Genomic DNA, 14403 nt, shown 5'->3' with positions numbered 1-14403 from the left:
TTTGCAATAAGACTAGAACTTAGATGTGTGCTAAAGTAATCTTGAGCTCGGATGCCATGTTGCACTCATCAAGCTGAGATGCCATGAGAACTAAAAACACTGTGTGAGTGTTTTTCATCTGATCTTGCTAATTCCAAATGTGAATATTGACAGGAACACACTTGTATGTGAACCTAATGCTAGGTCAAAGATTGTCGAAGTGCAAAAACTATTTTGAGTTTATGGAAACTTCCTTCAAGCTTTTTGGAGAAGCATTGGACCTTATGAAACCTAGTCTTTCACATATAGGGGTTTATAAGTATGGAGCAAAAGCATTTGGATAATGCTCTTTAATAGGTAGCACAATTAAGATTATCTCAATGATGGTTGTACCGAGCCCTACAAATGCAAACATCTTGCCCGACACTCTCATGCTACTACCAATGTAAACATTTACAAATGAAAGTGTCACATATATTGACGATAATGGCAAATGAATATAGATTTTAATGAGACTTGAGAGGCGTGGTTCTTCTCCAATGCGTAGTGGGATCAAAGACCTTTGCTCAATTTGAAAAGATTCATACAAATTTTGCATTTGCCAGTGGAGTAAAGTAGAAGACAACAGCTGTCAGCAGTATAATAGAGAAAATAAAGGTCTAGAAAGAATGCAGGTTGAATGCATTTAGTTGCACTTTTGCCATTATCCTACTGCAGCCATTAAAATTAGTGGAATGTCAATCTATAGGTTTAGTTTGTCTAGATTACCACTAGTGGAGAATGGAAGTGATGCCAATCTCATGCTGGCAACTACATAATGTCACTGAGATCATCAAACTCACATGTGGAATGGAATCGGACACCACTCTCCTATGATCACTGGAATACCCCTCCTAGAATAGTAGGGTAAATATTTGTACAAGTGGAGAATGGCAGTGGTGCCAATCTCTTATTAGGCCCTAAAACATGGCATTGAGAAGCCTAAACTCACATGTGCATTCTTCTATGTATTCTCCACAGAGATTGACACAAATCTCTGTGGAGAATGGCAGTGGTGCCAATCTCATACCATGACCTGAAAACATGCACAAGGAATCCTAAACTCACATGTGCATTGGCACTTTTGCCATTATCCTATTGCCATTCTCCACTAGTGGTAATGTGCATTCTTCTATGTAGTCATCACTATCTCCACTGTGTAGAGATCATATGGAATTGTGTCAATCTCTGCGGAGAATGCCACCAGTGGAGAATGGCAGTGGTGCCAATCTCATACCATGACTTGAAAACATGCATAAGGAATCCTAAACTCACATGTGCATTGGCACTTTTGCCATTATCCTACTGCCATTCTCAGCTAGTGCTAATGTGCATTCTTCTACGTAGTCATCACTGTCTCTGCTATGTAGAGATCATATGGAATTGTGTCAATCTCTGTGGAGAATGCCACCAGTGGAGAATGGCAATGGTGCCAATCTCATACCATGACCTGAAAACATGCACAAGGAATCCTAAACTCACATGTGCATTGGCACTTTTGCCATTATCCTACTACCATTCTCTGCTAGTGGTAATGTGCATTCTTCTATGTAGTGATCACAGTCTCCAATGTGTAGAGATCATATGGAATTATGTCAATCTCTGTGGAGAATGCCACCAGTGGAGAATGGTAGTGGTGCCAATCTCATACCATGACTTGAAAACATGCACAAGAAATCCTAAACTCACATGTGCATTGGCACTTTTGCCATTATCCTACTGCAGCCAATAAAATTAGTGGAATGTCAATCTATAGGTTTAGTTTGTCTAGATTACCACTAGCGGAGAATGGCAGTGATGCCAATCTCATGCTTGCCCTAAGAAATGGAATTGAGAATCCTAAACTCACATGTGCATTCTTCTATGTAGTGATCACTGTCTCTACTGTGTAGAGATCATATGGAATTGTGTAAATCTCTTATTAGGCCCTGGAATGTCAATCTATAGGTTTAGTTTGTCTAGACTACCATTAGTGCAGAATGGTAGTGATGCCAACCTCATGCTGGCAACTATATAATGACATTGAGATCATCAAACTCACATTTGGATTGGAATCTCTGTGGAGAATCCCACCAGTGAAGAATGGCAGTGGTGCCAATCTCATACCATGACCTGAAAACAGGCACAAGGAATCTTAAACTCACATGTGCATTGGCACTTTTGCCATTATCCTACTACCATTCTCCGCTAGTGGTAATGTGCATTCTTCTATGTAGTGATCACTGTCTCCGCTGTGTAGAGATCATATGGAATTGTGTCAATCTCTGTGGAGAATGCCACCAGTGGAGAATGGCAGTGCTGCCAATCTCATACCATGACTAAAAACATGCACAAGGAATCCTAAACTCACATGTGCATTGGCACTTTTGCCATTATCCTACTGCAGGCACTAAAATTAGTGGAATGTCAATCTATAGGTTTAGTTTGTCTAGATTACCACTAGCGGAGAATGGCAGTGATACCAATCTCATGCTTGCCCTAAGAAATGGCATTGAGAATCCTAAACTCACATGTGCATTCTTCTAAGGAGTGATCACTGTCTCCGCTATGTAGAGATCATATGGAATTGTGTCAATCTGTTATTAAGCCCTAGAATGTCAATCTATAGGTTTAGTTTGTCTAGACTACCACTAGTGGGGAATGGCAGTGATGCCAATCTCATGCTGGCAACTATATAATGACATTGAGATCATCAAACTCACATTTGGATTGGGATCGGACACCACTCTCCTATGATCACTGGAATACCCCTCCTAGAATAGTAGGGTAAACATTTCCACAAGTGGAGAATGGCAGTGGTGCCAATCTCTTATTAGGCCCTAAGAAATGGCATTGAGAAGCCTAAACTCACATGTGCATTCTTCTATGTAGTGATCACTGTCTCCACTGTGTAGAGATCATATGGAATTGTGTCAATCTCTATGGAGAATGCCACCAGTGGAGAATGGCAATGGTGCCAATCTCATAACATGACCTGAAAACATGCACAAGGAATCCTAAACTCACATGTGCATTGGCACTTTTGCCATTATCCTACTGCAGTCAATAAAATTAGTGGAATGTCAATCTATAGGTTCAGTTTGTCTAGATTACCACTAGCGAAGAATGGCAGTGATGCGAATCTCATGCTGTCTAGACTACCACTAGTGTGGAATGGAATCGGACACCACTCTCCTATGATCAATGGAAGACCCCTCCTAGAATAGTAGGGTAAATATTTGTACAAGTGGAGAATGGCAGTGGTGCCAATCTATTATTAGGCCCTAGCAAATGGCATTGAGAAGCCTAAACTCACATGTGCATTCTTCTATGGAGTGATCATTGTCTCCGCTGTGTAGAGATCATATGGAATTGTGTCAATCTCTATGGAGAATGCCACCAATGGAGAATGGTAGTGGTGCCAATCTCATACCATGACGTGAAAACATGCACAAGGAATCCTAATCTCACATGTGCATTGGCACTTTTGCCATTATCCTACTGCAGCCAATAAAATTAGTGGAATGTCAATCTATAGGTTCAGTTTGTCTAGATTACCACTAGCAAAGAATGGCAGTGATGCCAATCTCATGTTGGCAACTACATAATGACACTGAGATCATCAAACTCACATGTGGAATGGAATAGGACACCACTCTCCTATGATGAATGGAATACCCCTCCTAGAATAGTAGGGTAAACATTTGTACAAGTGGAGAATGGCAGTGGTGCCACTCTCTTATTAGGCCCTAAGAAATGGCATTGAGAAGCCTAAACTCACATGTACAGAGATCATATGGATTTGTGTCAATCTCTGTGGAGAATGCCACCAGTGCAGAATGGCAGTGGTGCCAATCTCATACCATGACCTGAAAACATGCACAAGGAATCCTAAACTCACATGTGCATTCCTCTATGTAGTGATCACTGTCTCCGCTGTGTAGAGATCATATGGAATTGTGTCAATCTCTGTGGAGAATTCCATCAGTGGAGAATGGTAGTGGTGCCAATCTCATTCCATGACTTGAAATCATGCACAAGGAATCCTAAACTCACATGTGCATTCTTCTATGTAGTGATCATAGTCTCCGCTGTGTAGAGATCATATGGAATGGTGTCAATCTCTGTGGAGAATGCCACCAGTGGAGAATGGTAGTGGTGCCAATCTCATACCATGACCTGAAAACATGCACAAGGAATCCTAAACTCACATGTGCATTCTTCTATGTAGTGATCACTGTCTCCGCTGTGTAGAGATCATATGGAATTGTGTCAATCTCTGATATCATCAAACTCACATGTCGAATGGAATAGGACACCACTCTCCTATGATCACTAGAATACCCCTCTTATAATAGTAGGGTAAACATTTGTACAAGTGGAGAATGGCCGTGGTTCCAATCTCTTATTAGGCCCTAAGAAATGGCATTGAGAAGCCTAAACTCACATGTGTAGAGATCATATGGATTTGTGTCAATCTCTGTGGAGGAGAATGGCAGTGGTGCCAATCTCATACCATGACCTAAAAACATGCAAAAGGAATCCTAAGCTCAAATGTGCATTCTTTCATGTAGTGATCACTGTCTCCGCTGTGTAGAGATCATATGGAATTGTGTTAATCTCTGTGGAGAATGCCACCAGTGGAGAATGGCAGTGGTGCCAATCTCATACCATGACCTGAAAACATGCACAAGGAATCCTAAACTCACATGTGCATTTGCACTTTTGCCATTATCTTACTGTAGCCAATAAAATTAGTGGAATGTCAATCTATAAGTTTAGTTTGTCTAGATTACCACTAGTGGAGAATGGCAGTGATGCCAATCTTATGCTGGCAACTACATAATGACACTGAGATCATCAAACTCACATGTGGAATGGAATTGGACACCACTCGCCTATGATCACTAGAATACCCCTCCTAGAATAGTAGGGTAAACATTTGTACAAGTGGAGAATGGCAATGGTTCCAATCTCTTGTTAGGCCCTAAGAAATGGCATTGAGAAGCCGAAACTCACATGTCCATTCTTATATGTAGTGATCACTATCTCCGCTTTGTAGAGATCATATGGATTTGTGTCAATCTCTGTGGAGAATGCCACCAGTGGAGAATGGCAGTGGTGCCAATCTCATACCATGACCTGAAAACATGCACAAGGAATCCTAAACTCACATGTGCATTGGCACTTTTGCCATTATCCTACTGCAGCCAATAAAATTAGTGGAATGTCAATCTATAGGTTTAGTTTGTGTAGATTACCACTAGTGGAGAATGGCAGTGATGCCAAACTCATGCTAGCCCTAAGAAATGGCATTGAGAATCCTAAACTCACATGTGCATTCTTCTATGTAGTGATCACTGTCTCCGCTGTGTAGAGATCATATGGAATTGTGTCAATCTCTTATTAGGCCCTCGAATGTCAATCTATAGGTTTAGTTTGTCTAGACTACCACTAGTGGGGAATGGAAGTGATGCCAATCTCATGCTGGCAACTATATAATGACATTGAGATCATCAAACTCACATTTGGATTGGAATTGGACACCACTCTCCTATGATCACTGGAATACCCCTCCTAGAATAGTAGGGTAAACATTTGTACAAGTGGAGAATGGCAGTGGTGCCAATCTCTTATTAGGCCCTAAGAAATGGCATTGAGAAGCCTAAACTCACATGTGCATCCCTCTATGTAGTGATCACTGTCTCCACTGTGTAGAGATCATATGGATTTGTGTCAATCTCTATGGAGAATGGCAGTGGTGCCAATCTCATACCATGACCTGAAAACATGCACAAGGAATTCTAAACTCACATGTGCATTGGCACTTTTTCCATTATCCTATTGCAGCCAATAAAATTAGTGGAATGTCTAGACTACCACTAGTGGAGAATGGCAGTGATGCCAATCTCATGCTGGAACCTACATAATCACATTGAGATCATCAAACTCACATGTGGATTGGAAGTGGACACCATTCTCCTAGAATACCCCTCCTAGAATAGTAGGGTAAACATTTGTACAAGTGGAGAATGGCAGTGGTGCCAATCTCTTATTAGGCCCTAGAAAATGGCATTGAGAAGCCTAAACTCACATGTGCATTCTTATTAGCATCAGTGCCCTTCTCTCGAAGGTCAGGTGAGAAAACTCTCATGTGATAACCTTCACATAAGGAGAATGGCACTGGTGCCATTCTCTGATTCTCTGCAATCCATGTGATGAATTGAACTTCTGCCATTCTCCTTAACATCATGGAGGATGGCACCGGTGGCATTATCCTCAAACTCTCACGAAGGATGGCACTTGTGCCATTCTGAACAAACTCACAATCCATGTGTTCAATGGCATTTGTGACACTCTTCTAGCATCGTATTATGTTGGAGAATGGCACGAATACCATTCTTTATTATAACCATCTTAACTTTGATATTGTGTATATTTGCTTACTATGTTGGTGTAGTTTTTCATAATGCATATATAAGTTGCTTCGCCTTGGTTATTTTGTTAATAGAAGTTGCATTGTGGTTGTAATATCCAATTATGATTTTCTATTATATACATTTCATTGTGTCCTTGGTTCTTTTGTTAACAGAACATTGCAAGAATGGCTAGCAAGGGAAAGAGAAAGGTTCGAGAGGTGTCAGTTTATGATGGAGTTAGTTCTCGAAGAGGATGGTTTTTGGATATATACAATAATGAACTCCATAAAGTGCATTGTTTTGTGAACATCCAAGGAACAACTTTTGAAGATGTTGGACAAGTTAAAGAGATGGAGTATACCGAGAAAGACAACATTCCTTGTCTCAAAATTCATACATTGGGAGGCAATGTGTATCAATTGGATCCTGCTTGTTTTGATCATGCGAGGATGAATGTTACTGGGGAGGACACGATGATATCTAGGGGTTGGATTAATGAGCCAGAAAATTATACCAACCAACAAATATTAGAAAGCTTTGATTTGGTAACAAAAGGGATAAAGCAAGATATAAAAAAGAGTAGAAAAGTTTCGAAAAGAACCAAGAAAAGTGATGTTGAGGGATCAAGCTCGCAAGTGTCTTAGAACACATTGAAAGAGAAGGCTAGAGAGACCGGTGAGGAGGAAACAACAGGTGAGAAGGAAATAAGGTCAGATGGAAAAACAAGCATTGGGGATAAACTGGAGGCTAAAGACAAAGAGACAACTTTAGGAGGAAAACAGGGAGGTACGGGAATAGTCACTGATGGAACTGGAAGTGGAGGTGATGTAATGGGGAGTGGTGAGACACATATAACAGGACATGGTGAGAAATCATCTGAAGCAACTATCATCCTGTATAAGAAAATCGAGCCAGATGTTGACTTTAAGGCACTACAAAAGAAATTGGAAAGGAAGGACACAAGTATGACATGCTTGATGGAGTACGTAGAGTACTTCCCATTTGGTTTGGAGTTTGAGGTGTTGATCCCAGTGATGAATTGCTTTAGAGCACCAAGCCAATATGTGTACAGGACATTGACCCTCAGCTATGTCAGTGACTTGGTCAAGAGTTTTGCAATAAATGCACGACCTCCTACAACATGTGCATATCTTATGCCTTACCACACATGCACAAATACTCCGATGTGCAAGGAAGAGATAAAGGTGGAAAAGTTAAAGGAGTATAATTATTGGATTCTCACAGGGCAGCATTCAATTTATGCTGCAAGGATGTTTATAACTAAAGCATGTGGAGAAGCCTTCAATCAATGAAAAGGTTTCTATACACGGAGGAAGGCGAGAATTGTTGTCAATGCACTAGTTGAAGCAACTTGTAAGATATCATCAATGGCCAACATGGAGGCACAGACCGTTTTGAAAAATCAACCATATATTGATATCTTACAACACCTAAGGGCATAGTGGATTGCATTCGGACGACCAAAGAAACTAGCCCAAGGCCTTGTCAAAGGGCATAAATATCGACAAAGTTGGGATGTGAGTAATAAGCTTTGTTTTGTATGCATTTTTTATCTCTTTTTTATTTCAAGAATTTTTATGGCTTTGTAAAAGAAATGATAGTAGTGTCAATTCCCTGATGTGAGAATGGCACTAGTGCCATTCTTCTAGTTACCAAGTCATGCTTTTGACATGGTAATGGGAGAATCGCACTAGTGTCATTATTATCTCTATTACATGATTTGGATTAGAAGAATGTCTAAGATGATTTTGATTTTTTTTAATAGAATTTTGTAGGAGTTGCAAGCGTATCGATGGGCGCAAACTTTGCTACCAAGGACACACACATGGTCACATACGATGATGACATCTACGAACAATGGATTAGGATTTTGACTTTGGTGAAGAAAGGTGATCTTGAGGGTCGAAATACCACAATAACATATATGAGGTGTCTGCTAGGATTGGAAGACGAAGATGTACGTGCACTTCAAGCAGAGATTGAGTCTAAAGAAATAGTCTTGGTCAAGTCAAGCAAAGACAAGGACTCCATTGAAATGTCTCAACAAGCAATGGAGATTAAGCATGATAGAGCCCTGAAAGAAGCACTCATCAAGGAGTTCAACTCACGTCACCCTTTGCCCCAACATCAAACATGGGATGCCCTTGCAACTTACTTCAAAATTGATTCAATTGTTTATCAGAGCTTCAAGGGTTCATGTCAGTCATGGGTCAAAGAGAAGCTACAAGTTGGCAAGTCCACACCTGATTTCCCAGAAGCCGCGTCAATCTATGTTGATTGGGTGATTAGTTCAATAGAGGGTAACAAGTCTACATCGCAGTCTTGTTTTCCTTGGACAATTATTCAAGTGAACATGGAGATGGAGGGGGAGAGCTTTCTAACACGTCACTCCAAGGGACAACTTCCAATCAGCTTGTGTGTGCTTGACACCTCAGAGGGATCTACCAAAGGCATGTGTTGGGATAAGGATGCCTTCAAGAAGTTGCTCTGTGGCTTGATGGAGACCGTTGCCACTCTGTCACAGTATGTATTGCTATCATTTATGGCAATGATAGAGATGGTAAATCTCAAGGAAGCAATGATAGAGGCTCGATTTTGGCATAGAAGGTTTGTGGGTGTTATCCATGAATCGGATAGTGCACAAAAGGGTTTGTCTGAGACCTTTTGTTTTTTGTCATTTGTCAGCTCACATGATGGGTTTGATGGATTTGAGCACATGTTAGAAAACACAAGGCCATACACAATAATTGAGGACAATATTCTTTATTCTGATGAGGACGATGAGTATGAAAAAGAGGCAGTTGTGAAGCATGGCATCATTAAGGAGTGCATCAGGTGCTATTCTAGTAGGGAACATGAAGTTGTTGTTGACGTCTTTACTAATGGATGTGTGGCATTACAAGCATTGTCAAGCAAAAGAAAAGTGATCTCACTGGTGAAGACATCCCAACAGGCGATAGAGGTTGAGGCTATGTGTGTGGCACATGCATCAAATAATCCCCATATTAAGATTTGGTCTAGCATTGAGAGGCCTCTTGAGACACATAGAGCTAATTCACCTATCGATGAAGGAATTAAAGAGAGTGAGCATCACATTGAATACTTGCAACCTTTAACTGAAGCAGATCTTGAAGCTATCCCAAAGATTACATTGGAAGATTTTAGCTACTCATTTATGCCTTGTGTATTCAGTTTCAATATAATATGACTTTTATGGATTTTCTCGATTGTACACTCTCATTATATTAAAGAGATTAAACATTAGGTATGATAAAATTGTGTGACATAATAACATGGGGAATGGTACTAGTGTCATTCTCCCTATGTCCGGTTATACGTAAGAGGTACTATTAACATTTTATGTGACCTCATATGGAGAATGGCACTAGTGCCATTCTCTCTTTGTGGTTATGTAGAAATGGTAATACTATTATGTTCCTTTCTTCAATCTATGTTAGTTGAAAGCATTACAAAGATTAAAAATTGTATAGTACTAACTATGCTACCAAAGCTTGGATTTGGGTGCTTTCTACAAATCTATTGGAACAAAGTAATACAATATCTATGCTTTCAGATCATGCATTGTACATTTCTTTTGGGACATGGGGGAAGGCACTATTAGTATTCTCTCCTCCCAATGAGAATATAGAGAAAGGCAGTAGTGGCATTCTCCATAACCTTATATATAAAATGGCACTAGCACCACCCCAAGAGAAGAATGGCACTAGTGCCATTCTCTCTATGAGTTCAGAGAGAAAGGTTGCACTATTTGCATTCTTAATTGACCTTTAGAGAGATTGGCACCAGTGCCATTCCCCAAAAAGACAATGGAATCAGTGAACGGCAATGGATAATGTTCGTACGTTATTTTTATTTATTAGTTTCATATGCTTTTGTGCTTCGACATTGGTACAAGACAAGGATGATAATATTCTACTAAGAGAGTTGATGCCGTACTTACTACAACTCGATGAAACTAAAGATGTGCGCAGCATGATTGAGACAAATCGTATGGACAATTTCCTGTGATGGAGGGGCATAAGGATTTCAACCTTGTCTAGAAAGTAATTGATGAATAGAGGGAGAAAAATCATGCATGGTCAAGAATGGAATATAAAACAAGAAATCTTCCTCTTGCAGATCAACTAAGAGAGAGGGATATAGGTGGTAATACAGAACCAAAGGGTGTACACCCTAGGGCAACCCATGGTGGTGATGGCCAGGTGCCTAAACTCAATGCATCCCAAATAAGACTTTTAAGGAATGCTCCACAACTCTCTAGCATGAATGCTATGCAAGTTTCTCAATTGGCTATAGACCTAGGGTACAAAGGTCGCTATATCAAGAAATACATTGCTAAGGGCTACATAAACCGACTACAGAATGCGTATTTTTCATGAAGGTACATATGTCAAAGTGTTTTTTGATTTTATCTCAAGTCTATATAACTATTATTGCAGCTAATTGAATTTGTCTTTTGTGATGTAGATAGATATACGTTCAAATCAAGCTTGAGTAGGTACATACCAAAACAAGATCCATTTGGACCACCAAAGTTACCTGTCCGTATCAACGAAGTGTTCTGGATAAAAAATGTGGCTTTCGAGGTGCATGAGTCAACCATTACAGGTGCTGGCTTGGGCTTGTTTGTGCATGACTCCATCAAGAGAGGGACTACTATTCTCCATTATGGAGGTGACAAGTACTCCTATAGAGACTGGAAGGAATTATGTAGAGTTCATCCAAGGCTAAAGAAGTACTCTATCCAAGAGGACCCTACTATCCGTATGAAGGATATGGTGCATATTGTTGGTGATGTTCAATATGGCAATGTGGCAGGATTTATTAACAGCAATAGAAATACCAATGTAAAGCCAAACATTTGTTATGTATTTTCCCCTAATGTTCCACCTTGGTATGCCCCCCTGATGAACATAGATATTGCAGAATATGGTCACATTTGTATTGAATCCATAGATGATATACATGCAGGAGAGGAGCTATTTGTAGACTATGAGTTTTGAATAATAGCATTGTATTTCTTTATACAATCATTACTTATGGGAATTACTACTTTCTTGCCAACTATGTAAATTGGTGCGTAATTGTTGTGTGTGAATAATATGCAAACATGTTCATAACTACATTCATAATGTATTTTGAAGGAGTGTCTCTCGTGCCATTCTTTTTGGTGCCATTCTCTTTGGGGCTAGAAATTGAGAGTTTCTTTGGAATCATGATTTATTTCAAGGATTTCAATGGTGCATCAACAAGTTGTTATGTTTTCATCCTAAAGTGTACTTTTTTGCTTTGCAATGAGTAATCAACATGACATGTAAAGTTATCCTTTTACAATAATGCTAGTCAATCTAAACATTGAAAATGCACAATAAATGATTGTCATTGCCACCTAAATTACATCAAATGCTTGTCATTGCCCATTGATTTTCCATGAACTACATATCTTGCATTCATTCTCCTCAACTATATATCTTGATTTTCCATCAATTACATATCTTACTAAGTTAAAGAGCCTATGCGTTTTCATTGCAATACTCATGGTTATTAATTACACTCTACATTTTTTAAACAGTGTTTTGGAGATTTTCAAATGAGAATGCTCACAACAAAAGCGAGTCTCAATATCAATGGAAATTCCAGAGACTCGCTATTATGAAGGTGTTTTTGAACATCACTATGGCTCACGAGATGAATCTAACTCAAATGGGTTTCAAAGTTTATTATTTTGTTGATGATAACGTAGTTTAGACACTGATATTCTATTTATTATTCTCGGGGGGGTCACTATGTATAAACCCTCTATACCACATGTGTTTAAGGCATATTTCTAAAATCCCTTATCTGTAAATTTTTCATTAGTAAAATGTACCCCTTTCTGTACAAATCTGTAAATTTTTTCCAAAACTATTTTAAATAGTCCCTTATGTATATTTTTTTTTGTAAATTTTTGGAATAAAAAATATCCTTCTGTTGAACTCATGTGATAGGGTTACATATGATGAGTGACCCCCCCGAGTTATTATTTGAGAATGTAGTTGATATTTCACACTTCATGAATGGCTATCTAGTCTATTTTCACATATTTCTCCTATTTTTTCATTGAGGGGAGCTACAATTTCTTCCAAAACTGCCATTCTAGGAATTGTGTTTTTCCCAAATTATCTAATACGGTCTTTTTGGGTATCAATTTAATCATGCCTATGTTTATCCTTGAGTCTAGGAAGCCTTTTGACTTTGATTCTTACCAGAGGAATAGGAGGCATGGGCCCATTGTGTCCCAAAAATGTTGGTAGAATTTTATTGGAAGTCCGTCTTCACCTGGGGTTTTTCCCCTTGTCATGGCAGTAACTACACCTTCTAAGGAAAGTTCCTTATATAAAAAGATGGAGTTAAATCTTTGGATAGTACTCCTTCTAGCTAGCTGACATTTTTCTCTTGCTCTGAGCTTATGCATGGAAAGAGTTTCGGGTTCCCCAAGAATCCTCTAGAATCCTATCCCTTGGTTGTTGCTTCCTTCTCTAGAAGCTCGATTTGATCTTAAATTTTTGCTCGTCTAGTGTCTCTAGTGATATCTGCTCGCTTCTTGATGGCCTTTAGGAAAGTACCTATTCTTTTGGTGGCTCTAACCCTCCTCTAACCCATTTTTCAAAAATTGTAGCTATTCCATCGAAAGCTTTTTCCTATATTCTAACTACCTTCTATTGGACATAGGGAAGACGAAAGAAGAAGGGGTTTTCTTTGAACCAAGATTTACTTCTCTTTCCCTGACTTTTGTCTAGAGTGATTAGGATTGGCTTGTGGTCCGAAAAGGGGAGAGAGGCAAGAGCTAAGCTCTTGGTACACAAGGTTGTGCCATCGATGTCTCTTGAGTAGTACATCCTATCTATCCCTGCTTTCCTGTGGAGAGAACCCATCTAATTGTTGGTCCATGTGAAGGATATGTCTTCAGAGAGGTCAATGAGCACTACAAAGTCTTTGAGTATAGTCCAGGAGGAGAGCTCTCTGCCTCTTAGAGTGTTACCTAAGCCGTTCCATCTATCCGTGTGGGATTCTACCATATTGAAGATCCCTAGAAGGATAGTATTGTTTTGTAGTATCTTCCCATCCCAAAGGAGAGCTCAATCTCTCGTGGCATTAGGGGCATAAATGGAGAAAATATGGCACCAAATTTGAGGATGGGAAAATTCAACTCCAATCCTAGTAGCTCAAAAAAGAGTTAAAGGGCGTGTGACTGACTCGATAAGGTGGCTAGCTACACCTAAAATGGCTCCATCTCTTCCTTCTTCATGGGTGGTGCAGAACCACTACCTCTTGTTGTCGATTTGGCTGAGCTTCCACCATAGCTTATCCTCAGAAACTTTGACCTCTTGAAGTGCTAAAAAGTCTGGTTTTAGACAAGTTTTTTTTAACCATCTTTTAAAAATGGCGGGCTTGAGGTTGTTTGTTAAGCCCTGCACATTGATGCTAAGAAAGCAAAAGTTGTCTTTCTTCATTGCGGAGTTTTTTTGTTTCTCTTCTTCTTAAAACTTACTGGACTGTTCTGAGAACAAAGAGCAAAGCCTCTCAGTATCCTCCTTTTTTCCCTTTCAATTGAGTTGATTTCCTTTCCCTTATCGTTTAGCTTAGCCACTTGAGCCTTAGCCTTCCCTAACCTTGTTGTTTTTCTTATATCTTTGACAATTGTGAAGGGAGGACCCTCTTTGTCCACTGACTCGTGCTCTGCCTACTCCAATTGTGCCTCGAAGTCTTGGGTGGCGACCACAAATTCTTCCTCACATAAACTATCTTCCATTTGTTCTTCCCTTTCATTATCAACCTCTTTGCATTTCCCTTTTGTATCACCCCTTGGGCTCTCAAAAGTTGGCTCACTCGAAGCCTCCTTTCCTTCCATGGCAAGAGGGGGGGCTGGGAGCTTAGTAGGATTTTGAATGTTCTTGGTTTCCTG

Source organism: Dipteris shenzhenensis, chromosome 30, assembly GCF_047967505.1.
Source record: "Dipteris shenzhenensis isolate YYH24624 ecotype China chromosome 30, Dip_SZ_1.0, whole genome shotgun sequence".
Taxonomy (NCBI): Eukaryota; Viridiplantae; Streptophyta; class Polypodiopsida; order Gleicheniales; family Dipteridaceae; genus Dipteris; species Dipteris shenzhenensis.
Note: the sequence above shows the minus strand (reverse complement) of the source record.